The following is a 26,691-nucleotide window of genomic DNA, read 5'->3' as shown; positions in this document are numbered from 1 at the left end:
GACGTTCCTTTGACATATTGTTGGTGAAGATGGAATTAAGGTGGATCCAGCTAAGGTGGAGGCAGTGAGAGATTGGCCGAGATCAAGGAACGCCTCAGAGGTTAGAAGTTTCCTTGGGTTAGCGGGTTATTACAGACGGTTTGTGGAAGGATTCTCGAAGATTGCTACACCGATGACAGAATTGGCACGGAAGAATATAAAGTTTGTCTGGTTAGACAAGTGTGAGAATAACTTCCAGGATTTGAAGCGACGGCTGATTACTGCTCCAGTATTGAGTCTCCCTTCAGAGGGTGGAAAGTTTGTGGTATACTTTGATGCATCGAGGTTGGGTTTAGGATGCGTGTTTATGCAGAATGAGAAGGTTATCGCTTATGCATCACGACAGCTGAAGGAGTATGAATAGTGGTATCCTACCCATGATCTGGAATTGGCAGCGGTGGTATTCACACTGAAGGTGTGGCAACATTATCTGTATGGGGAGAAGTGCGAGATATACACCGATTATAAGAGTTTGAAGTACTTCTTCACCCAGAAGGACCTAAATATGAGGCAGAGGCATTGGTTGGAGTTGGCGAAGGACTATGATTGTGACATCCTTTACCACCCAGGGAAAGCCAACGTAGTGGTAGACGCGTTGAGCCAGAGGGGCTCGAGACAGTTGTTTAGCTCTGCACAGATATCGAGAGAGTTGGCAAAAGATATGTTAAGTGAAGATAGAGTTTGTAACGCCCTACTTCCTTAGAGTCGTTACTAAGTGAGTTTAAAACGTGCATTTAACTCGCTAATCGAGATTTTAGATCAAATAGTGTAACTAACCCATAAACAGAGGAAAAACTTTAGAAATAAATTCATTTCATTGAAAATCATAAAAGTTTAACACTTGGGATCCCAAAATACAGTTTAGAAATATTTACAACAAATAAACTAAACCAAGTCGACTAAACGACAAAATTTAGGGTTGTTCACGAACATCTCCCAAAATCCACTGGCTGCGGCAGCCAGACTGGCCAAACATGTACACGTCGCTTCATGCCTGCTACACTCGTGGTTGGTTGGCTTTCTCCTTACCCTTACCTGCACCACAGAGCATCTGTGAGCTGAAGCCCAGCAAGAAAACCCACAAACAGGTAACATATGCAACACATATATCAAGCATATAAATAGGCCACCAATGGGCTAAACACATACGGCCTAGCCGTCCCAGGCGTTTACCAAGCTCTGGGCTCGCGGTTCACACCGTGAGGATATCCCAGGTATCCTTTTAGGGACTCGCCCTGGTAACTCGCACTCCATGTGCTCAACGCTGCTCCCGGCCCCTTGTCGTACTCGGCCTTGCACTCAACGTGCCTAACACCATTCCTGGCTCTTGCCGATCATTCACATAATTGCACTCAAAGCATGATAAACAAGTACATAATACTAACAAATATAATCAAAGGGCTACATCCTGCAATTCAAACACGTTGGGCTCAGCCCTACATACCAGTTGTATTCAAACACATTGGGCTCAGCCCTGCATACAAGCTCTATTCAAACACATTGGGCTCAGCCCTGCATACAAGCTCTATGGGAACAAGGGTTTTCTTACCTAAGTCCCGAGCTCTCCGAGCACCGATGTCCCGAGCACAGTCGTCTAACTCGAGCCTCGCCGAAACCCTAGTCACAACACAATAACCATATCCATCCATCAAGTTCTAATCCATTAAATAACTTAGAACCATAACTCTAACCTCCGGGACCTTGAATTCTATCAATCCGGGTGATAAAATCCATCCCGAGCCTTAACCATTGAGTTCCCAAGCCTAAACACCCTTAAAAACACAAACTGGCACTAAGAGCCGTGACCCCACCCTCAAGCGCCACGGCAAGCCTCGAAACAGAGGCTAGCACCTCACTGACCCCCACACAGGCCGCGGCGCGCGCACCAAGTGCCGCATCGCGCATGAACTTCTCTGCCTCCCATGGCCGCACGCGCACACGGGCCGCGGCGCGCCCATCCTAGGGCCGCGACCCTCACCTCCAAACCCAGAATTCTTCACCAACTTTCTATATTTTCCTCAAGACAATTCACCCTAAAACTTAGCTAACAATCCTAGATAATTAACACAAACATTCCAGCACAATATCAACATCAAAACCCCATTAAAACCTGCTCCAAAGCTCAACTAAAACACTCAAGACAAATCAAACTTAACCAACATGCAAACTCTAACAAACCAGCACCAAATCTAAACATAATCTTTATAATTAAAGCTTACCCTTGCCGGATTAAGCTTCAAAACCAGTTCCCTATGCTCCAATCTTCAAGCTTCAAGCTCCCTTAAATCCCCAGTTGCAATCCCTTAGCTTCAAGTTGGTTTCCCCAAAGTTTTCCTTGAGTTTGCCTTAGAGAATGAAAGAGAGAAAAGGATAAGAACCTATCTTCAGCTGGAAGGAAAATAGGTGTCTGTTTCTACAAGCCTCTAAATGGTTCTTCCTTTTTGTTTTATTTAACTTAATCTATGTGGTTACCTCAAGGCTCGGGGTACCAAAACGTCCCCGAGGGCAAAATGGTAAATTTCCCCAATATTCCCTCCTAGACATTCTATCCTCAAATATATCTCCAAAAATTTATTTCCATATCTCGATAACCCCATAACACATCTAATACCCAAATTACCCCTCGACTCACCTCGAGTCAGAATCTCAACCACGTTGTGACTTTCTGGCTAACTGCTCCCCAGGACTGTCTCAGATCGTGTTGCACAGACATATCACAAATATATAACAGTTATCACATTTATACCCCTAACATCCAGACGTGGCCCACATGCAAATCTAACTCAACTAAACATGCATCATTATCATATATTCACATTAATTCATATATTAACATAATAATCCATTTATTGCCCTCCAGCACACTAATCAAGGCTCTAAGCCCTATTAGAAAATTCGGGTCGTTACAACTATCCCCTCCTTACAGAAATTTCATCCTCGAAATTACCTGAACAACTCGGGATACCGCTCCCTTATCTCTGACTCAAGTTCCCACGTCGCCTCCTCAACCTTGCTGTTTCTCCACAGCTCTTTCACCAAGGCGATGGTATTGCACCTCAAGACTTTATCTTTTCAGTCAAGAATCTGAACCGGCTTCTCCTCATAGGACAAATCCTGATCAAGCTCCAGATTCTCAAAACTTAGAACATGCGTTGAATCTGACATATACCTTCAGAGCATGGATATATGGAAAACATCATGAACCCCTGATAAAGCTAGAGGCATCACTAATCTGTAAGCTACCTCTCCAACTCGTTCCAGAATCTCGAAGGGCCAACAAATCTAGGGCTAAACTTGCTTTGAACACCAAACTGTTTCACACCCTTCATGGGTGAAACCCTAAGGAACACATGATCACCAACCTGAAATTCCACGCTTCTGCGTTTCAGGTCTGAATAACTTTTCTGTCGACTCTGGGAGGCGAGCATACGCGCTCTAATCTTCTCAATCGCCTCATTGGTCCTCGGAACCATCTTGGACCCCGATATTTCCTTTCACCTGTCTCATCCCAATGAATAGGTGATCTACACTTCCTTCTGTAAAGCATCTCGTACGGAGCCATTCCAATAGTCGCTTGATAACTGTTGTTGTACGAGAACTCGATCAAAGGGAGATACTTACTCCACGATCCCCCAAAATCAAGCACACAGGCTCACAGCATATCCTCCAATATCTGAATCGTCCTCTCAGACTGCCCATCCGTCTGAGGATGAAAAGCGGTACTAAACTGTAACTGCGTGCCCATAACTTTCTGCAGACTCTCCCAAAACTTGGAGGTGAAGGTGGGGTCTCTGTCGGATACTATCCACCTCAGAGCCCCATGAAGTCGAACGATCTCGTTCACATACAACTCAGTGTACTGCTCCACAGTATATGTTTTCTTATCAGGCAAAAAGTGGGCGGACTTGGTATACCTATCCACTATCGCCCACACCGAGTCATGCTGTCCCACAGTTCTCGGTAAACCAACCACAAAGTCCATAGTGATATCTTCCCACTTCCACTCTGGGATCCCTAGAGGCTACAACAACCCTGCTGGCCTCTGGTGCTTAGCCTTAACCTACTGGCAAGTTAGGCACTTAGCCACATAATCCACCACATCCCTCTTCATGCCCGACCATCAATATAGAGCTCTCAAGTCTTGGTACATCTTCGTCGTACCTGGGTGCAAAGAATAGGGAGTGGTATGCGATTCATCTAAGATCTCTCACCGGATATCAGAATCCATTGGAACACAAATCCGGCCCTTGTACTTTAGTAACCCCATCTCTGAAATGGAAAAGTCCTTTGTCGCTCCGACTAAGGCACTCTCCCTATGACCTCGCAACAGGGAATCTTTCCCCTACGCTTCCTTGATCTTCTCAAGGAGTGTAGATTGAAGAGTGATGTTGGCCAACTGACCAACCACCAATTCTATACTTGCTCCAGTCATCTCCTCAGCTAACTTATCAGATATCTGCCTCGAAGTGAACAACTGTCCTAGGCCCTTCTGACTCAATGCATCAACCACTACATTAGCCTTCCCAGGATGGTATAGGATATCACAATCATAATCCTTAACCAACTCCAGCCACCACCTCTGGCGCATATTCAGATCCTTCTAAGTAAAGAAATACTTTAGGCTCTTATGGTCGGTGTATATCTCGCAATTCTCACCATAAAGATAATGCCTCCAAATCTTAAGTACAAACACCACCGCTGCCAACTCCAGGTCATGCGTAGGATATCTCTGCTCGTATTCTTTCAACTGCCTCAATGCATAGGCTATCACTTTACCAGCTTGCATCAGCACACACCCCAAACCCTGTCTGGATGCATCACAGTAAACCACAAACTTTTCATTCTCTATCAGCAAGCTTAACACTGGCGCAGTAATCAGCCGCTGCTTCAACTCCTTAAAACTATTCTCACATCTATCCGTCCATACTTACCTTGTCTTCTTCTTTGTCAGTTCTGTCAATAGCGTAGCTATTCTGGAGAACCCCTCAACAAACCGCTGATAATACCTTACTAAACCCAGAAAGCTTCTCACTTGAGGAACATTGCTCGGCCTAGGCCAATCACCGACCACCTCAATCTTACTTGGGTCAACCAGTATCCCCTCCTTATTGACAATATGGCCCAGAAATGTAACTTGTAGCAACCAAAACTCACACTTACTGAACTTAGCATATAACTTATGCTCTCTCAGCCGTTGTAGAACCAACTGTAGATGCTGCTCGTGCTCTGCCTCTGACTGAGAATATACCAAGATGTCGTCGATGAACACAATTACAAAATTGTCCAGATAATCCTTAAAACCATATTCATCATGTCCATGAAGGTTGCTGGGGCATTGGTTAATCCAAAGGACATAACCAGTAATTCATGGTGTCCATACCTCATTCAGAAAGCAATCTTTGGTATGTCCTCCTCTTTAACCTTAACTGATGGTAACCTGACCGAAGATCTATCTTGGAAAACACTGTTCTTCCCTGTAGCTGATCAAACAAATCGTCGATCCTAGATAGTGGGTACTTGTTCTTAATGGTTAACTTGTTCAGCTCCCTATAATCAATACACATCCTAAGGGACCCATCCTTCTTCTTAACGAACAACACCGGAGCACCCCATGGCGAGAAACTCGGTCTGACGAATCCCAAATCAAGTAACTCCTGCAACTGAATCTTCAACTCCTTTAACTCCGCTGGAGCCATTCTATACGGTGTCCTAGATACTGGCTCCGCCCCTGGTACCAATTCTATAACAAAGTCAATCTCCTGCTGCGGCAGAAACCCTGACAAATATTTTGGGAACAAATCCGGAAACTCACACACCAATCTAGTCTCACCCGGTCCAACCGACACTACCCTAGAGGTATCCACAACGCTCGCTAGGAAGCCTATGCACCCTTCCTGCATCAGGTCTCTAGCCCTCAATGTTGAAATCATCGGTACACGCGGTCCACTAACTGACCACACAAACACAAAGGGTACCTCCCCTTCTGGTTCAAAAGTCACCATTCTATGCTTGCAGTCAATCATTGCCCCATACTTTGATAACCAATCCATTCACAAAATCATATCAAAATCATCCATCTCTAACTCAATCAGATCAACAGACAGTTCCCTCCCATCTACCTCTACTGGCAATGCTCTAATCCATTTCCTAGAGACTACCAATTCTCCTGTTGGCAACAAAGTCTGAAATCCCCTAGCATACACACCACTAGGTCTACAAAGCTGATCTATCACTCTAGCAGATACAAATGAATGAGTAGCCCCTGAATCAAACAATGCAGTATACAGAGAACCAGCACTAGAGATCTGACCTGTCACAACTGAGGGGCTAGCCTTCGCCTCAGTCTGTGTCAAAGTGAATACCCTGGCAGGAGCAAGACTATCACTCTACTTCTGCCCCTCATTCTTATCTTGAGGGAAATCCCTCTTCAGATGACTAGCACTCACACAAACAAAGCAGGCCCTGATCCTGCACTCACCCTGTTGTCGATGCCTGCACCGCAGACACATTGGAAAGCTCCTCCAGTTGTCATTGCCACCCTGATGGCCAATGGAAGCACCTCGTGCCCTCCTATCTGCACTGGAAGGAACAAATGTATTTAGGGCCTTCCTCTTCTGCTCACTAGAACCACCACTACGACTGAATTCAACAAAAGGAGGCACTGTCCTCCTGGCATCGCGCCTAACAGCACTTTCCTCCCAAACCTGATCTTCGGCCCTCTCAGCTGTAAGAGCCTTGCCCACTACCTGGCCATAAGTAGTAGTCTCTGGATCCAAGGTAATATTCACATCGCGGGCGATCATAACACTCAACCCCCGCACAAACCTATCCCTTCTTGACACATCAGTCGGCACTAAATCTGGCACAAACTTCGCCAACCTATCAAACTTTATAGCATACTCTGTCACTGTCGATCGATTCTGAGTCAGGTTAATAAACTCATCAACCTTCGCAGCTCGAACTGCCACACTATAACACTTCTCGTTAAATAAGTTTTTGAATTCTTCCCAGATCATAACTGATACATCCCTTCTCTGAACCACCACGTCCCACCAGATGCAGGCATCCTCTCTAAACATGTAGCTGGCACAGGCTACCCTCTCATTCCCCTAAACTCTCATAAAATCCAGAATTGAGGAATTCATATTCATCCACTGCTCTGCTCGCAGTGGGTTTGATCCACCCTCGAAGGTGGGAGGATGCTGTTTCCTGAACCACTCACACAAAGGTTCCCACCTGTTTTCCATAACAGGATGAATCGGCACTGGCGTTGCAACCCGCTGAACTAGCAGCCCGGTAACCTGAGGTGGGGCCTGTTGCCTCAACTGCTGCAACTCTTCCTCAGTTCACCACAATCTTGCTTCCATCTCGGCAAACATCTCTTGCCAATTCTGTGGGGCAGGTGGAGGGTCCTGACCCTGGTTGTCATCCTTGGCCCTACTGCCGTGGAGTCTAGCTGATTGTCGAGGCATCTCAACAAATATGCCCGCAACCAATGACGTCGCTCGTCAGGCATGATAACAACATCCAAAACCACCTCCCGAACACATCTCTCATCCACAAACAGTAACTCATATAGCATATAGCACACAACGGGCCATGCCCTATCATCATGCACATGTTAACTTATTCATCATGCTCTATATAAGATAAGTAGGCAAACAGGGCATTCAAGCATATATTCAAACATTTCAGTCAATCATACCAACCAACCCTGACTCGAGCTTGTCACTGACAGCGAGCGTACATGTTTGGTCAATCTCCAGAACCAATAACCTTGGCTCGCTCTGATACCAAGTTGTAATGCCCTACTTCCTTAGAGTCGTTACTAAGTGAGTTTAAAACGTGCATTTAACTCGCTAATCGAGGTTTTAGATCAAACAGTGTAACTAACCCATAAATAGAGGAAAAACTTTAGAAATAAATTCATTTCATTGAAAATCATAAAAGTTTAACACTTGGGATCCCAAAATACAGTTTAGAAATATTTACAACATATAAACTGAACCAAGTCGACTAAACGACAAAATCTAGGGTTGTTCACGAACATCTCCCAAAATCCACTGGCTGTGGCAGCCAGGCTGGCCAAACATGTACACGTCGCTTCATGCCTGCTACACTCGTGGTTGGTTGGCTTTCCTTACCCTTACATGCACCACAGAGCATCTGTGAGCCGAAGCCCAGCAAGAAAGCCCACAAACAGATAACATATGCAACACATATATCAAGCATATAAACAGGCCACCAATGGGCTAAACACATACGGCCTAGCCGTCCCAGGCATTTACCAAGCCCTGGGCTCGCAGTCCACACCGCGAGGATATCCCAGGTATCCTTTTAGGGACTCGCCCTGGCAACTCGCACTCCACGTGTTCAACGCTGCTCCCGGCCCCTTGCTGTACTCAGCCTTGCACTCAACGTGCCTAACGCCGTTCCCGTCCCTTTGCCGTTTTCGGCCCCCGCCGACCTCAGCCTACACCGTTCCTGGCTCTTGCCGATCATTCACATAATTGCACTCAAAGCATAATAAACAAGTACAGAATACTAGCAAATACAATCAAAGGGCTACGCCCAGCAATTCAAGCACGTTGGGCTCAGCCCTGCATACCAGTTCTATTCAAACACATTGGGCTCAGCCCTGCATACAAGCTCTATTCAAACACATTGGGCTCAGCCCTACATACAAGCTCTATGGGAACAAGGGTTTTCTTACCTAAGTCCCGAGCTCTCCGAGCACCGATGTCCCGAGCATAGTCCTCTAACTTGAGCCTCGCCGAAACCCTAGTCACAACACAATAACCATATCCATCCATGAAGTTCTAATCCATTAAATAACTTCGAGCCATAAATCTAACCTCCGGGACCTTGAATTTTATCAATCCGGGTGATAAAATCCATCCCGAGCCTTAACCATTGAGTTCCCAAGCCTAAACACCCTTAAAAACACAAACTGGCACTAAGAGCCGCAACCCCACCCTCAAGCGCCGCGGCTAGCCTCGAAATAGAGGCTAGCACCTCACTGACCCCCACACGGGCCGCGGCACACGCACCAAGTGCCGCAGCGCGCATGAACTTCTCGGCCTCCCCTGGCGGCGCGCCCATCCTAGGGTCGCGGCCCTCACCTCCAAACCCAGAATTCTTCACCAACTTTCTATATTTTCCTCAAGTCAATTCACCCTAAAACTTAGCTAACAATCCTAGATAATTAACACAAAAATTCTAGCTCAATATCAACATCAAAACCCCATTAAAACCTGCTCCAAAGCTCAACGAAAACACTCAAGACAAATCAAACTTAACCAACATGCAAACTCTAACAAACCAGCACCAAATCTAAACATAATCCTTATAATTAAAGCTTACTCTTGCTGGATTAAGCCTCAGAACCAGTTCCCTATGCTCCAATCTTCAAGCTTCAAGCTCCCTTAAATCCCCAGCTGCAATCCCTTAGCTTCAAGTTGGTTTCCCCAAAGTTTTCCTTGAGTTTGCCTTAGAGAATGAAAGAGAGAAAAGGATAAGAACCTGTCTTCAGCTGGAAGTAAAATAGGCGTTGGTTTCTACAAACCTCTAAATGGTTCTTCCTTTTTGTTTTATTTAACTTAATCTATGCAGTTACCTCAAGGTTCGGGGTACCAAAACGTCCCCGAGGGCAAAATGGTAAATTTCCCCAATATTCCCTCCTAGACATTCTATCCTCAAATATATCTCCAAATATTTATTTCCATATCCCGATAACCCCATATTTCCACATCTAATACCCAAATTACCCCTCGACTCACCCCAAGTCAGAATCTCAACCCCATTGTGACTTTGTGGCTAACCGCTCCCCAGGACTGTCTTGGTTCGTGTTGCATAGACATATCACAAATATATAACAGTTATCACATTTATACCCCTAACATCCAGACGGGGCCCACATGCAAATTTAACTCAACTAAACTTGCATCATTATCGTATATTCACATTAATTCATATATTAACATAATAATCCATTTATTGCCCTCCAAGCTCACTAATCAAGGATCTAAGCCCTATTAGCAAATTCGGGTCGTTACAGAGTTGGTTGTGGGTCGGTTGACCAATATTACCTTGCAGTATACCCTCCTGGAGAGGATAAGATAGGGTAGGGACGTGGAGTTCCAGGTAGGGGACCATGTGTTTCTGCGAGTCTCACCATTACGAGGGGTGAGACGGTTTGGGAAAAAGGGCAAGCTGAGCCTTAGATTCATTGGCCCTTTTGAGATCTTGGAGAGGATCGTGAAGGTGGCCTATAGATTGGCACTACCACCATAATTGTCTGGAGTTCATGACATATTCCACATTTCTATGCTTCAGAAGTACGTCTAAGATACGACTCATGTGTTGAAGTATGAGGACTTAGAATTGCAGACAGATTTGTCTTATGAGGAGCGACCGGTTCAGGTCATAGACAGGAAAGACAAGGTTCTATGGATCAAGAAAATTCCTCTAGTCAAAATATTGTGGAGGAATAGCAGGGTTGAGGAAGTGACCTAGGAGCTTGAATCAGCGATGCAGGATCAGTATCCCGAGTTATTCAGGTAAATTTCGAGGACAAAATTCTCAGTAGGAGGGGATAGTTGTAACGTCCCAAAATCACTAATAAGGCTTAAGGGACTTGATTAGCATGTCGAGAGGGCATGTATTGTATATGTGTGATTAAATAGTTAAATTCATGATTAATATGATTATATGAATATGTGATATCCATGTCTATGAGTATTAAATATGCATGTGGGCCCTTTCTAGCTTATAACGACATATTTGTAATTTTGGCTTGTTAAGGGCATAAACGTGAGTAAATGTGATAAATTTTAGATACCACATTATTATATGGATATATTTGCAGCATATGGCTCGAGACGGTCCTAGTGCGCAAATTAGCGAAATAGTCACAGTGGGGTTTAAGACCCGACTCGAGGGGAGCCTGGGGATATTTTTCTGGGAATTTAGGAAATATTTAGGATTTATTGAGTAATGAATGAATATTTGGTAATTAATTGGTTGATGGGATTAATTTGTAGATAGTAGGAACACTTGATGAATTAGTGGGAATCGGAAGCGAAATGACCATTTTACCTCTAGGAACAATTTGAGGATTAATAAGCTTAAAGGGGACATTATAGTCTTTTTCTTAGGGGCTAAGTGATATACTTAAAGGAGTAGAGGTAACCAAAAATTGAAGGAAACTACTCAAACTCTCTCTCTCTCTCTCTCTCCATCTCACGGTTTCTCTCTCTCTCTCTCTCTCTCTCACTTGTGCTTTGAAACTAAGGGAAGAAAATGGCAAATTGAAGGTGAGAGCTTAAGGAAATTCTATAGTGAAGTCTTGAGGAATTGAATCCTTTATCCAGGAAGTTCAGCTGGGAACTTAGGAGAATTAAGCTAAAGAGCAGGGTAAAGAAGCTTATGGAGATTTAATAGGCAATTGACGTAAGTTCTAGTCACTGATTTTGTTAGATTATTAGAGTGGAATCTAAGCTGAGTGTTGGGTGATGATTTCTACTGAATTGGGGTATTGATTTTAGTATAATTGCTAAGACCATTATGTTTAAATATGTGGTTAAAATCCTGAACTCGTAGCTGGGTTTGGTTCTGGTTGAGAGGCTTTACTAAGTTTGAGTTTTGGGAAAATTGGCTGGGAGAAGTATGAAGAAAACCCATAATTTCTGGGTTCGAAGAGGGCGCGTTGTGACCCAGCTCTGGGGCGCCGCATTGTGTGTGCCCAAAAGGGCTTGGGTATGCTCTCTAATTTGGGGGCGCCCCGCGACCTTAAGAGGCAAGTCGCGGCCCGCCTCCCCTGTGGCTTGGATTTTTGGTCTCTTACTTGAGGGCAAGTCGCGACCCTTGGGGCCAAGTCGCGGCCCGCCTAGGGATTTTTACCTTGGGATGGTTTCTAGAATTGGTAAGGCTCGGGTGTTCAAACCTAAGCACTCGGGACAATTTCTACTACCCAGTTTAGTAGAAATTGAGGTCTCGAAGGCTAGTTTTCATCTCCTAAGTATTTATTAGGATTAGAAGTTGACGATTACCCATTGGCCACTGTGACTAGGTTTACTGCCAAGGCTTAGGACTAAGGATTGTGCTCGGGACCATTCTATTATCTCTGCTCAGAATTCAAGGTAAGAAAACTGCACCCTTGTGTGGCTGTGTTGGGACTGAGATTCCCTGTATCTAGATATGTATGTATTGTATAAATGTGATATCGTTATGCGAACATGAAATGAATGACCTAAGTGAGCTGGGGTTGATGATTTACGCACAGGGCGCGGCTTGGCCATTGTGAGCCAGGGTCAGCTAGATAAACACTGGACTCAGCCTAAGTGAGCCAGAGTCAATGGAGTAAATAGAGGGTGCAACCTAAGGACGCCGACCTTGAGTATTGCATATTGATTAAGATAAATTACTGAATGTATATGTTTACTGTTAGTAGTTTGATGGCTATGAATTGTTGAATATCTGGATGACTGTTTTATTATTGATTGATTATTATCACTGATTATGTATTACTGTTATGGTTTTCTTGTTGGGCCTTGTCTCACGGGTGCTACGTGGTGCAGGTAAAGACAGGGGTAAGATGGGTCAACCATGAGTTTGAGAACTTTGGGGGCGAGGTGTACATTGTCAGCTGCTCGTCCGCCACGACCAAGGGAAATTACAGGGACAAAACCTAAAATTTGTATTTTTCCATTAGAATGGCCACTGGATTGTATATAACTTTTGAGAATTTTATTAATTTGTCTCTTATACCCTGTTTTTTGGATCCCATGTACCAAACATCTATTTTAACGAAAATTGACCGTTTACGATCAAAATCTTTTAACCCTAACCTGATTGTTGACTTTAGGACCACCCTTTTAATCAAATGACTTGATTAGCAAGTCCTGTTCTATTTTAATGACACAGTGTAACAGTCTTGGTTATCCAGGGCGTTACACTTTCAATCAGATAAACAGACAAGTACAATTCATTTAACACTCATCCAAATACAGAGAATTCAAGCATGCTTAATCAAATAATCACATGCATAATTATAATCATTCTCATTCACAAGGGCCCAATCCTTAATCATAACCCAGGGTGCAGTTTTCTTACCTCTGGTCCTAGCACTGGCTAAATAAAAAACCTTCAAGCACGATCCCCTTCCAAGCCCTAGCGAAACCTGCTCTCAACCATAATAGAGGATATCCGTCAATATCGAATAGTTAAAAGCTTCTAAACCGAGTCCTAGCCTTTGGGACCTCGAATTCTACCAAACCGGGTAGTAGAATCCTTTCCGAGCTCTTAGGTTTGAGCCCTTGCAACTCAAAACCTCACTTGGCTAATCTTTCCCATTATAGTCGCGACACACTCCTGAGTAGAGAGCCCTGGCCTTGTTTTCACTGGACGTACGTCGTAGTGTAGCCCACCAGGCATCGTGGCACTATGGTTGTTTAGAAGAACCTCAACGCCCCTGAGTTCATGCGAGCTGTGACGCTCCAAGAACAGCGCTGCAGCCCAACCACATGAACACAGTTTTCCAACAATTTCGCCCGAGCCAAATCTCTCAAAATTCATCCCAAAGTTGTACCAAAGTCCCAATTAATCCTAAGACTCTCAATAACACATCATAGACAACATATAAAAGCCGGAAACCAAACCAAAACCTCACCACAACTCAAAATACAATCCTTGAATTCAAAACTCAAGAACACTCTAAAACTAAACAAGAAATTTATCAAAACAGGGTTTAAAAATTTACCTCAACTGAGCAATTCGACCTCTAAGCTACACCTAACTCGATTCCTAGCTCCAAATTCCTTCAATTTCCCAAGCTTTTACTTCAAAAATTCAAAGAAACCCAAGCACTTCCAGAGAGAAAAAAGAAACGAGAGAGAGAGAGAGGAGGTGAGCTCAGTGTTGTGTTTCCTTAGTTTCTGAGGGGTTCGAAGTGAGTAAGCCTTCCAGGGACATAAAATGACCAAAACGCCTCTGCCTACTCATTTGCTTCTCAAGGCCCACAAGGGCATAACTGTCTTTTGCCTCGATACTCACTAATCCTCAAATATCACCATAATTTCCCAATTAATTATAATATCCCAAAATAATCACCAAATAAATTCTCAGTACCTGATAAACCCCGGTAATATACTAAATTACCCAAATACCCCTAGGCTCACCCCTAGCTGAGTATTTGACCCCGTTGTGATTAAACTGCTAAGTTTCTCACTAGTATTGCCTCGTGCCAAATAACTCAAGTATATCCACATAATAATGTGGTATCAATCATAATACACATATATTTACAATTATACCCTCAACAGGTCAAAATTACGAAAATATCCTTCTACTAAAAAACAGACCCGCATGCATGCTTAATACACCTAAACATGCAACACTAGTCATATCATAATATAACTCACAGAATTCATATAATCATAAAAATGCGCGAAATATCACTTACACACATAATTAATCAAATTATTTCCCTAATGCCCCCCTAATCAAGACACTAAGCCTTATTAGGGAATTTGAGACATAACGATTATCCCCTCCTTACAGGAATTTTGTCCTCGAAATTTTACATGAACAACTCGAGATACTGATCCCGCATGTTTGATTCCAATTCCCAGGTCGCCTCCTCGACCTTGTTGTTTCTCCATAATACCTTAACCAAATGTATATTTTTATTCTTCAGGACCTTGTCTTTCTTGTCTAATATCTGGGTGGGTTGTTCCTCATAGGAAAAATCTGCCTGCAGCTCCAGATCTTTGTAACTCAACACACGAGCCTCATTTGATACATACATATGAAGCATTGAAATATGAAACACATTGTGCACTATTGCAATGTCAGAGGTAAGGCCAATCTATAGGCCACCTGACCAATCCTTTCTAGGATCTCAATAGGTCATACAAATCTAGGGCTCAACTTGCTATTCTTCCCAAACCTCTTCCACCCTTTAAATGGTGAAACTTTAAGGAAGACATAGTCTCCCACTTGGAACTCCACGTTCCTGCTCTTCAGATATGAATAGCTTTTCTTTCTACTGTGTGATGCAAGCATCCGAGCTCTATTCTTTTCGATAGCCTCATTGGTCCTCTGAACTACTTTAGGACCCAAGTATTTTCTTTCACCCATCTCATCCCAGTGAATGGGCGACCTACACTTCCTACCATACATCATCTCATAAGGGGCCACTCCAATGGTTGACTGATAATTGTTATTGTAGGAAAACTCTATTTAAGGAAAATACTTACTCTAGGACCCATTAAAGTCCAAAACGCATGCCTAAAGCATGTCTTCCAGTATCTGAATCGTCCTCTAAGACTGACCATCTGTCTGAGGATGATAAGCTGTACTAAATTTCAACTGTGTACCCTTAGCTTTCTGCAAACTTCTCGAGAACTTGGAAGTAAATGTGGGGTCCCGATTTGACATAATCGACTTCGGAGCCCAATGAAGACGCACTATCTCTCTATCATAGACATCTGCGTATTGGTCAACTATACAAGTCATCCTCACTGGTAGAAAGTGAGCTGATTTGGTGTATCGATCCACGATAACCCCCACACAAATCATTTTGACCCACTGTCTTGGGCAACCCAACCACGACATCCATAGTGATATCTTCCCATTTCCATTATGGGATATCTAGATGCTGTAATAGCCCTGCTGGTCTCTAATGTTCATCCTTGACATGATGACATGTGAGACACTTAGCCACATATTCGGTTACATCCCTCTTCATCCCAGGCCACCAATATAAAGTCTTCATATCATGATACATCTTCGTGGTGCATGGATGCAAAGAGTAAGGGGTGGTATGAGATTCATCCAGAGTCTCCTGTCTGATAACAACATCCATCGAAACACAGATCCATCCCTTATATCTTACCAAGCCCATCTCTGAAAATGTATAGTCCCTAGCCACTTCAGCTAGGAAATCCCCTCTAATCTTCATCAACTGTGGATAATCCAACTAACTTTCCTTTATTCTCTCTAAAAGAGTAGACTGTAGGGTGATGTTTGGTAACTGGCCCACCACTAACTCTATCACTGCTTTGGTCATATCCTCTGCCAATTCCTTGGATATCTGTCTCGAATTTCATAATTGTCCCGGACCTTTCCAGCTTAAGGCATCTGCCACCACGTCAGCTTTTCCTGGATGATACACGATTTCACAGCCATAATCCTTCACCAACTCTAACCAATGCCTCTATCTCACGTTCAAATCCTTGTGTGTGAAGAAATACTTCAAGCCCTTGTGGTCAGTGTATATCTCACACTTCTCCCCATACAAGTAATGTGTCCATACTTTTAGTGCAAAAACCACCGTTGCTAACTCCAAATCATGTGTAGGGTATCTATGTTCATATTCCATGATGCATAGGCAATCACCTTCCCTGCATGCATAAGGACACAACCTAACCCTTGTCTTGAGGCATCGCATTAAACCATGAACTTCTCCTGATCTGTTGGAAGACTCAAAACAGGAGCGGTAATCAAACATTGCTTCAACTCCTATAAGCTATTCTCACTTCTATCTGACCACGCAAACTTTTGGTTCTTGCGTGTCAGTTCTATCAGTGGGGTAGAAATCCTTGAGAACCCTGCCAGAAAATACTTGTAATAACCTATTAATCCAAGGAAACTTTAGATCTCTAAGGCATTCATTGGCCTTGGCCAATCTCTGGCTGCCTCAACCTTAGTTGCGTTCACCTTGATTCAATCTCTACTGACAATGTGACCAAGGAAAGTCACCTGCAGTAACCATAATTCACACTTCATGAACTTCGCATACAACTTGTGTTCCTGTAGCCTTTGTAAAACCAACTTGAGATGTTGCTCATGCTCTTCCTCCGACTAAGAATAAACTAGAATATCATCAATGAAGGTGATCACAAACCGATCCAAATAATCCTTGAACGCCATGTTCATCAAATCCACAAAAGTTTCTGGGGCATTAGTCAAACCAAATAACATGACTAGGAACTTATAATGCTCATATCTGGTGCGAAAATCTGTCTTCGGTATATCTTCCACCTTGATCCTCTGCTAGTGATAACCAGATCGTATATCTATCTTCAAGAATACCATTTTACTCTACAACTGATCAAATAGGTCATCAATCCTTGGTAGAGGATACTTGTTTTTAATGGTTAACTTATTTAGTTCTCTGTAATCAATACACATTCTCCGAGAACCGCCTTTCTTCTTTACAAATAGAATTGGTGTACCCCATGGCGAGAAACTGAGCCTAATAAAACCCAAGTCCAACAACTCTTGTAATTGTATCTTTAGTTCTTTCAACCTTGTTGGGGCCATTCTGTACGGTGCCCTAGACACTGGTTCTGTCCTTGGTGCTAGTTCAATAACAAACTCTATTTCTCCGTGTGGCGCCAACCTTTGCAAATCCTTTGGAAACACATCCAGAAACTCACACACTAGTCTAGTCTATTTTGGACCCACTGCCATGATCTGAGTGGTATCCATCACACTGGTTAGAAATCTTATGCAACCACCTCACAATAGATCTCTAGCCCTCAACGCTAATATCATAGGTACACGGGGTCCATGCATAGTGCCAAAAAATACAAAGGGATCCTCACCCTCAGGCACAAAGGATACCATCTTCTTTTTCCAATCCATGGTTGCCCCATATTTAACTAACCGGTCCATGCCCAAAATCATGTTCAAAGTCATTCATAACTAACTCAATCAAATCAAATGAAAACTCTCTGCCATCCACTATCACTGGCAGTGATTTGACCCACCTCCTAGATACTACTAACTCCTCAGTCGGCAGTAAAGTTCCAAACATCACAGTATAATAGTCACTTGGTCTACACAGTCTATCAATTATCCTACTGGAAACAAAGGAATGGGTAGCACCAAAGTCAATCAAAATAGTAAAAGAGGTTCTAGCACTAGAAAGTTGACCTGACACTATTGAGGGCCTAGCCTCAACCTCTGCCTGTGTCAATGCAAACACTCGAGCTGGAGTCGAGTTGTCTGCTTTCCTTGGTTCCTCTTTCTTCACTCTTGGGAAATCTTTCTTCAAGTGTTCCACTATCCTGCACAGAAAGAAGGCCTTTGCCCGACACTTTCCCACATGGCCCTTTCTATATCTAGTGCACTCAGGGTAAGCCCTCCAGACTTCATTGCCACCCTGGGGGGCTATTTGTATACCACTTGGCCTCCTGTCGAGGCCTAAAGATAAAAAAATATCTGGAACCTTCCTTTTTTGGTCGCTAGGGCCTCTGCCACTACCAGAACCCATAAATGGAGGTCCCATCCTCCTATTGTCTCACTAGACACACATTCTCGTGCCAGTTTTTGTTCTCTGCGCCCTCTGCAGTAATGACTTTCTCTACCACTTGGGCATATGTCGTCACCTCGCACGGTGGTAATTCGAACTTCTAAGGCTATCATAGGCTGTAGCCTCTGAAGGAACCTTTCCTTCCTTGTCCCATTAGTGGGCACCAAGTCTGCAGCAAAGTTGGCCAATCTATTAAACCTCAGTGCATACTCTGTTCGTGACATGTTTCCCTGTTGCAGCTTACTCGATTCCTTTGCATTTTCAACCCTAACTTCATCATCGTAGTATCTTTCATTGAATACAATTCGGAACTCTTCCCAATCCATGAAAATTTTCATGCTCCTGGTATGGGATATCACTTTTCACCAAATTCGGGCATCCTCCCAAAACATATATGTAGCACATGCCACTTTCTCATTACCCTCTACCTTCATGAAGTCTAGGATAGTGATAATCATGCTCATCCATTGCTCGGCCTTTGCCGGATCTGCATTACTTTAAAAAACTAGAGGGTGTTGTGTCCTAAATCTCTCATAAAGAGGTTCCTATTTGTTTCTAGCCTTTGGCGACTGTACAATTGTCGGTACCAATGCAGGTGGCACCTCTGGCTGAATGTTCCCTGTTGGAACCTGTTGCTGTCTAAGTAGGCAATTCTTTTCTTCCTGCCTCTGTAATCTAGCTTGCATCTCAGCAAGCACTTGCTGCCAATTCTTTGGAGCTGGCGGAGGGGTCTGGCCCTGATTATCATTCTCGGCCTGTATTTCTTGGTCGTCTAATGAGTCTAACTATCTTGGAAGCATACTTCAAAGTTTATCTCTACAGTAATCAATTCAGCCTATTAGGTTGTAATAACAATACCTTTTGCCGCTATGTGGTCCAAGACCGAACAAACAAACATTCGCACTCAACAGTCATGCTAATAAGCATGTCGATTCATATTCATACTTAAACATGGTGCTAATAAGCACTTCCTGAAATTTATAAGCAGCTAACAATGCTAATACGCATTTTCTAGCATTTTATAAGCATATAGTGATGCTAATAAGCATTTCTTTAACATTTACAAGTATTAACAATGCTAATAAGCATTTTGTTGACGCGGTTCTTCGCCAACAGGTAATTAAGAAGATAAGAGAAATAGATTAGTGCTTATGTTGAACCGAAATAGATGAATGATCTTGGAAATGGAATGGTGACACAAAATACGTTTTTTAGGTGGTTCAAAGGTTAAAATCCTTCTACTCCACCAGTCGATATTATTGATATATGCTTGGTATTATTTTACAGGGTATTTTTTACATAATAGAATCCAACCCTTTGTAACTCCCAGGGTCTCCATATTTATAGGAGAAGGCACCTAGGAGTTGGTAAGAAGGTCATCCCGTGACCTTCTTACCTATCATGTCAACTCTGTGACATTCATGATTAATTCCTCAACCTGACACATAAGTGTGATCAAATAAATAGGTAAGGGGATAATGGGCCGCACGGCCCAACCCAGTCGTGGGTGTTTGAATACGCACATTCATGCTGCGTGTCCGAGAAGTCAGGGATATATCAAACACGTGATGTCTGATATATGCACGTTTACCTTGCGTGTTTGACTTTATAAAGGGTCACAGCCTCCAACTCTAGCTCGTACCACGAGCTGGATGCTTCCCTCGACCTGTGGTCTTCAATGTTCAAACTCAGTCTATTCTTGGCGAACCCTTATGTTATCTCGAGCTGAGGAGGTAGGGCCTTTCTATGGCAGCTTCGGTCTTGGGGATGTCCACGTGGTAGACATGATTATGCTGACTCTCATAATTAGGCCGTGTCTCAGCTTGCTAACAGCCCGTGGGAAAACCAGGGCATACATCTGCCCCCCAAGCCCTTGCTCATGGTATACGACGTCGCATAGGGCCACAGTAGGGGATTTTAGGCTTCCCCATGAACTCTTCATATTCCACATTCTACGCAGGCACCGAATACATGGAACATCGTGGTTGGTGACGGTACGTCTTTTGAGAACCACATTTAATGGCCTAGCCTATACTCAGCCGTTGTTTCGTCTTTCGAGTGGAGGGCCTTGGATCCCACATCAGGGCAATCCAACGGTCCTCCTCACGTGTATAAAAGGGGTGGCCACCTTACGCATGGGCCACCTGTTTATTTGCAATTTTTCAGAATTTTCTCTTCTTCTTGCTCTAAAAAATCCCCCCTCTTGCTCCTCCGGTTACCATCTTCGGCGTCCCAGAAATTCAGGTGCAAGGGCTCCTTCGAGGCTTTGGAATCAACTATCCGACGAAGCCCCAACCTAGGCGATCCCTTCATCCTTTTCTCAACCAACACATACTGTAAGTCTCCTGACTGTGCATGTTTTGGAATTATTTTTCACTGTAGCTTAGGTAAATATTTTACTGTAGCCAAATGCAAGGGTTTGCTGTTTTTTTGTGGGCATGAAGGGTGAATTCCTTTTAGGTTAGGGTATTGTTTGTAGTAGAAAACCGTTTAGGAGCATGGTTTATAGGATGCATTTCTGGGGAAAATTTCTGGGTAGGATTTTTGGTATGCTGGTTTAAAGTATTCAGTATTTTGGGTGCAAAACCGGGTAGCTTAGGGGACACGCTTCACAGGCGGTTTTGCCTTCCTTGCCTACTGAAACTTTCCTTCCAAGGCAAATTCTATCCTGACCCTCCTGACACACGAATTCTGAGTAATCGGGGATCTGTTGGGAGCATAGACGCGTGTTTATAGAACTGCGTGGTCTCACTCTCCACGGGCTAGGCTTACCTCAGCTCGTGTTAAGGAAACATTAAGATTCTTCTCCATTTTTAGGTCGCCTTCTTCTAAAATTTCTTCTTTTTGTTCGCTATGCGACCAGATGGGACCCAAGAAGAATGCTCCCAAGAAGCCTGTAGGCAGCTCGTCCTCCCACCAAGACAAAGGAAAGAAGGTGATGGCCGAATCCCCGATCCCCAACTTCGGGCCAGCAGTGGAACAGGAGCTCGAGGTGGCTCTCGACGCGTTCTTTGAGGCGTAGAGGATCATTTCAAAGATTACCGACCAGGCGAGGGTAGACAGAATATTCCTCTCCCACAACATCGAGCTGGGGAGAGGATCCGTGTTTGCCCGACCTCCCGCAGAAGGTGAGCGGAGCTGCGCACCGCTTGATGAGGCGTTCTCGGCCTGGAGCGACGAACATTTCAAGGTGGGGGCCTTCCACCCGTTGGACCAATACTTCGCCGATTTCCTCAATTACGTGAGGTTGGCCCCATTCCAGCTCCCCCCCAACTCTTATCGTTTGTTGGCGGGCTTAAGATACTTGTTCTTGATACAGGAGTGGGAGGTCCCCACTCATGCGGACATTCTTTATTTCTTCTGCCCCAAGGCCAGCCCGGAGCAGCGGGGGCGAGGTGACGGGTTTTATTACTTAACCTGGTTCCCCAACACGGCCGCGGTCATCGAGTTGCTCAACCACCGCAATGACTTTAAAGATCAATTCTTTATGTCGACGGGGTTCCGAAACTGCGAGCTGCACTACTTCAACAGTCCTCATAAGTGCCTTTCAGTCTTAGCTCGTAAGTTAAGTACCATTTAGCTCCTCCTGTATCCCTTTCTGACTTAGATTAATTCTGCAGCTATCTTCGCGAGGACAGAGAAGTTTGTGGTCCTTGGGAACCAGTACGAGACACTGGTGGGCTTGCCCCCCAGTAAAAAGGACTATCGTCAGCTCGTGACAGACAAGACGATGCTGGCCTATAAGATGATCTCCCAGGCCAAACTCTGAACCTGAGGAGGCTCCAGGCGCTTCCCCCAGCTCGCGATACCAGACCTATCATCGTGGAGGAGGTCGCGGGGGATGAAGATGAGGAGGATGAGGAGGACGAGGTGCCTCTCGTGAGGATGAAGAAGCGGGTGTTGGAGGTGGCCCAAAGAATGGACGAGGAGAGGATCCGATCTGGAGCAGCCGCGACTCCTTCTGGCCAAGGTAACCCATACATGTTTAGGAGCTTAGATAGGGCCACTTCCGACCCCCGACTAGCTAGGTACAATCCCAAACAAATCGTCAAACGCCACCGAAGTGACCCAGACTTAGATGAAACCCTGCTCCACTGCGTCGACCAGCTCGTGCTGGATTACGAAAGTAGCCACCCTAGGGGGACCATAGTTGTAGATAACACCCTAGCTTTTAGGTCGGTCCTATTCGAGGAGTATGGGACTAACCTTCGGTCATGGCCATCACTCTGGGAGGGTACCGTAGCTCTAGGACTTAGGCAATATGTAGAAGAGTCTAGTCCTGAGCCGGCCTCAGATCTAGAACCTGCGCCAGCTCGAGAAGTGATTGTCTTAGATTCCCCCGAAGAAGCTCCAAGGCCGATGGTCGTAACCGTAGACTCTTCCTCTTGCTCGGGGGGTAGGATTCCCTTTAGTACATATATACACTTGAATTTCACATTTTTTCTCTTTTTTGTTTTTGTTTTTGTATGAATGCTAATTTCTGTACTAACCATATCTTTGTTTTGACAGAAGAGATGTCTCAGCCCGGAGGAAAGAGTCTGCGAGCTGCGTTCACCGAAGGGAACTCCCCAGCTGGGGCCTCTGGGCCCAAAATGAAGAAGCCCCGGACGCTGAAGAAAACCACCGGGACCTCAACCAAGTCTTCTGCAAAGGAGAAAGAGCAGCCCCCAACCGCCCAGGTCGTGGTAACTGTTCCTCCTGCTGCAGGGGGGAGCAGCATGCCCCCACCCCCTCCGCGAGCTTCCGCCTTCGTCCGGGACACAGGGACAGAGCCCGGGACTTTGGCAATTACACCTTCCGAGGTGCGCATCCCGGTTGACCCCAAGGACCTATTCCAGAGGCCTTCCGGGGGACAGTGTATGAGACAGCGAACTACGCCGTCAGCCACATCTACAAATTCAACGAGAAGGAGCTCAAGGCCATCGAAACAAGGAGCCCGGTGGGCGTGCTGGAATCTTCATTGGGCATGGCCCTAACGGTAAGCTGACCTTACCCTTTTACGGTTTTTAATTATCATGCCTTGCCCTGTTTTTCCTTTCTCCCTTCTCCTTTTTTTTTTTTAAAGGCAGTTGCCTCTCCATTTTCGCAGAGCACCGTTGCCCTTCATCGGAGCATAGCCAGGACCAAGGCCCAGCTTGAGGATATGAGAAGCGAGCACCAGGCGGCTGTGGCCACTCACCAGACTTCCTTGCAGACGACTAAGGATGCCCTGGCTGGCACGCAGGCCGAGTTGGAAGAATCCCGCCCCAAGCTACAAGAGCTCGAGGCTACCAAAGCCGCCGTCGCCGCTGCGCGGGCAGACCTGGACACTGCGAAGGCTGAAGCCAAGGCCGCCCTGGAGGCCGAGCAGGCAGCTTCAGGCACCGCCATGGAGGACATGTTCTACCATTGCTGGGCCTATAACCAGGATGACGACTTCTCCTTCTTGGCAGCAGACGTCTGGGAGCCCTTGCTAGAGGGGTTCAAAGCTTGCCTCGAGAAAGAAGCTCCTTCCGAGGCCGGGGAAGTCTCCAGCGCAGCTAAGCAGGGCGAGACGGCGACCTCCACGGGGCAGCCTGGCGGAGCTTAGTGGTTTTCCTTCAATATTCTCAATTTCTTTTTTTGTGTGTAACTTTTGCATGAGGTGTTTCCACCTCGAGACAATCTAACTATCAATTTTATTCTTAATTGACTTATTTCCTTTTGTCTATGCACTTTAGTTACTATTTTGAAAAACTTAGTTCGCGTTAATTTTTATCAATATCTCGTGCTCTTTAGGAAGAACAACAATCAATCGATTTAAATTAACTTCCATGTTTTATGACCTGGTTATATCCAGGAACTTAATTTGAAAACTTAGTTCGTGTTAACTTTTATCAATATCTCGTGTTCTTTAGGAAGAACAACGATCAGTCGATTTAAATTAACTTCTAAGTTTTATGACCTGGTTATATCCAGGAACTTAATTTGAAAACTTAGTTCGTGTTAACTTTTATCAATATCTCGTGCTCTTTAGGAAGAACAACGATCAATCGATTTAAATTAACTTCTAAGTTTTATGACCTGGTTATATCCAGGAACTTAATTTGAAAACTTAGTTCGTGTTAACTTTTATCAATATCTCGTGCTCTTTAGGAAGAACAACGATCAATTGATTTAAATTAACTTCTAAGTTTTATGACCTGGTTAAATCCAGGATAAGACTTAGTTCGCGTTAATCCCCTATCAATATCTCGCATTTTTTAAGAAAAACAACGATCAATCGATTTGAATTAACTTCTAAGTCTTTAAGGCGACCTGGTTATATCCAGGTACCATATGCCCCCCAAGTAACTGGGAAAGGGTCTTTCGTGGTTACTTTAGATTACACTTGTAAACATGTACAATCGTAAACGAAAAGTCAATTCTCATTGCGTACGTAATACATATAAAATGGCCTTTTAGGCCTTACAAGGGAATTATTGATAATATCTCTTCAAATGGATGGCGTTCCAAGTCCGTGGGACTGCCCCTCCATCAAGCCGAGCTAATTTATAAGTTCCCTCTTTAATGACCTCGATGACTTGATATGGTCCTTCCCAGTTCGGTCCCAATACTCCATCTTTGGGATCCTTCCCGGCTAAGAAAACTCTTCTGAGGACCAGGTCGCCAATGCTGAAGGCGCGCTTTTTGACTTTTGAGTTGAAATAAAGAGTGATTTTTTGCTGATAATGTGCGAGATGGAGCTGCGAATCTTCTCGTCTTTCATCAATCAAGTCTAGGGAAGTGTAAAGTAGCTCGTGGTTGCGATCCTGGTCGTATGCCTGGACCCTATGCAAAAGTACCTTAATCTCCACGGGGAGGACCGCCTCACTCCCAAAATTCAGAGAGAAAGGAGTATGACCTGTAGGAGTCCGGTGCGAGGTCCGGTATGCCCAGAGAACCTGGGGGAGCTGTTCGGGCCAGACCCCCTTGGTCTCGTCTAGTCTCTTCTTGAGGCTCGCCTTTAACGTCTTGTTGACGGCCTCGACCTGGCCATTCGCCTGAGGATAGGCCACGGAGGAGAAACTTTTCACAATTCCGTACCTTTCGCAAAATTCGGTGAAGAGGTCGTTGTCGAACTCTGTCCCATTGTCGGAAACGATTTTCTTGGGCAGTCCGAATCGGCAAATAATGCTCTTAACCACGAAGTCGAGGACTTTTTTGGAAGTTATCGTTGCCAAAGGTTCTGCCTCAGCCCACTTCGTAAAGTAGTCGATGGCCACCACAGCGTAGCGGACCCCGCCTTTTCCAGTAGGGAGGGCGCCAACTAAGTCGATTCCCCAAACTGCAAATGGCCATGGGGAAGAGATCATCTTCAGCTCGATTGGGGGAGCTCGGGCCACTGAGGCGAACTGCTGGCACTTGTCGCATTTTTTGACATAAGAGATCGAATCCTTGGACAGAGTGGGCCAGTAATATCCTTGCCTCAGGACCTTCAGGGCCAAGCTTTGCCCCAAGTGTGGTCTCCGCAAAAACCCTCATGCACTTCCTGCAGGATGGCCTTTGCCTCGCTTGGAAGAACACATCGCAGGAGAGGTAGGGAGTGTCCACATCGGTACAGCACCCCATCTACTATCGTATACCTGGGAGCTTGATACAATACTCGCCGCGCATCATTACGTCCTTCAGGTAGCTTCCCCTCGGTGAGATACTCAAGGATGGGGGTCATCCAGGTCGGCCTAGCGTCGATCATCTCGACCTCCGTCCGGACTTCTTCTATACTTGGTTTCTCCAAGAATTCTATTGGCACTAACCCCAAGGTCTCCGTTTCCCCAGAGGTGGCGAGCTTTGTAAGAGCATCGGCGTTAGCGTTCTGCTCCCGAGGTATCTGCTCGACTGAGCCTTGCCCAAACGCGGACAGCTCAACTTTTACCTTTGCCAGGTAAGTAGCCATCTTGGGTCCTTGTGCCTGATACTCACCCAGAACCTGGTTTACCACGAGCTGGGAGTCACTGAAACACTGAACGGAGCTCGCCTTCAGCTCCTGGGCTATCCTCAGCCCGACCAACAAAGCTTCGTATTCGGCCTCGTTGTTGGAGGCTTTGAATCCGAATCTCAGCGCCGAGTGGAATCTATGTCCCTCAGGGGATATCAAAATGATTCCAGCTCTGGAGCTGTTCTCGTTGGACGAACCATCCCCAAAGATCCTCCACGACGCCTGGGCCGCGGTGACCTGGGGTGAGTCTTCTGCAGGATCCTCTTGGAATCCTGTGCACTCTGCTACAAAATTGGCCAGGGCCTGGCTTTTTATTACAGTTCGTGGGGTGTACAAAATCTCAAACTGACTGAGTTCGATGGCCCACTTTAACAGACGTACCGATGCTTCAGGTTTT

Source organism: Humulus lupulus, chromosome 7 (assembly GCF_963169125.1).
Source record: "Humulus lupulus chromosome 7, drHumLupu1.1, whole genome shotgun sequence".
NCBI lineage: Eukaryota > Viridiplantae > Streptophyta > Magnoliopsida > Rosales > Cannabaceae > Humulus > Humulus lupulus.
This window is presented reverse-complemented; position numbering follows the sequence as displayed.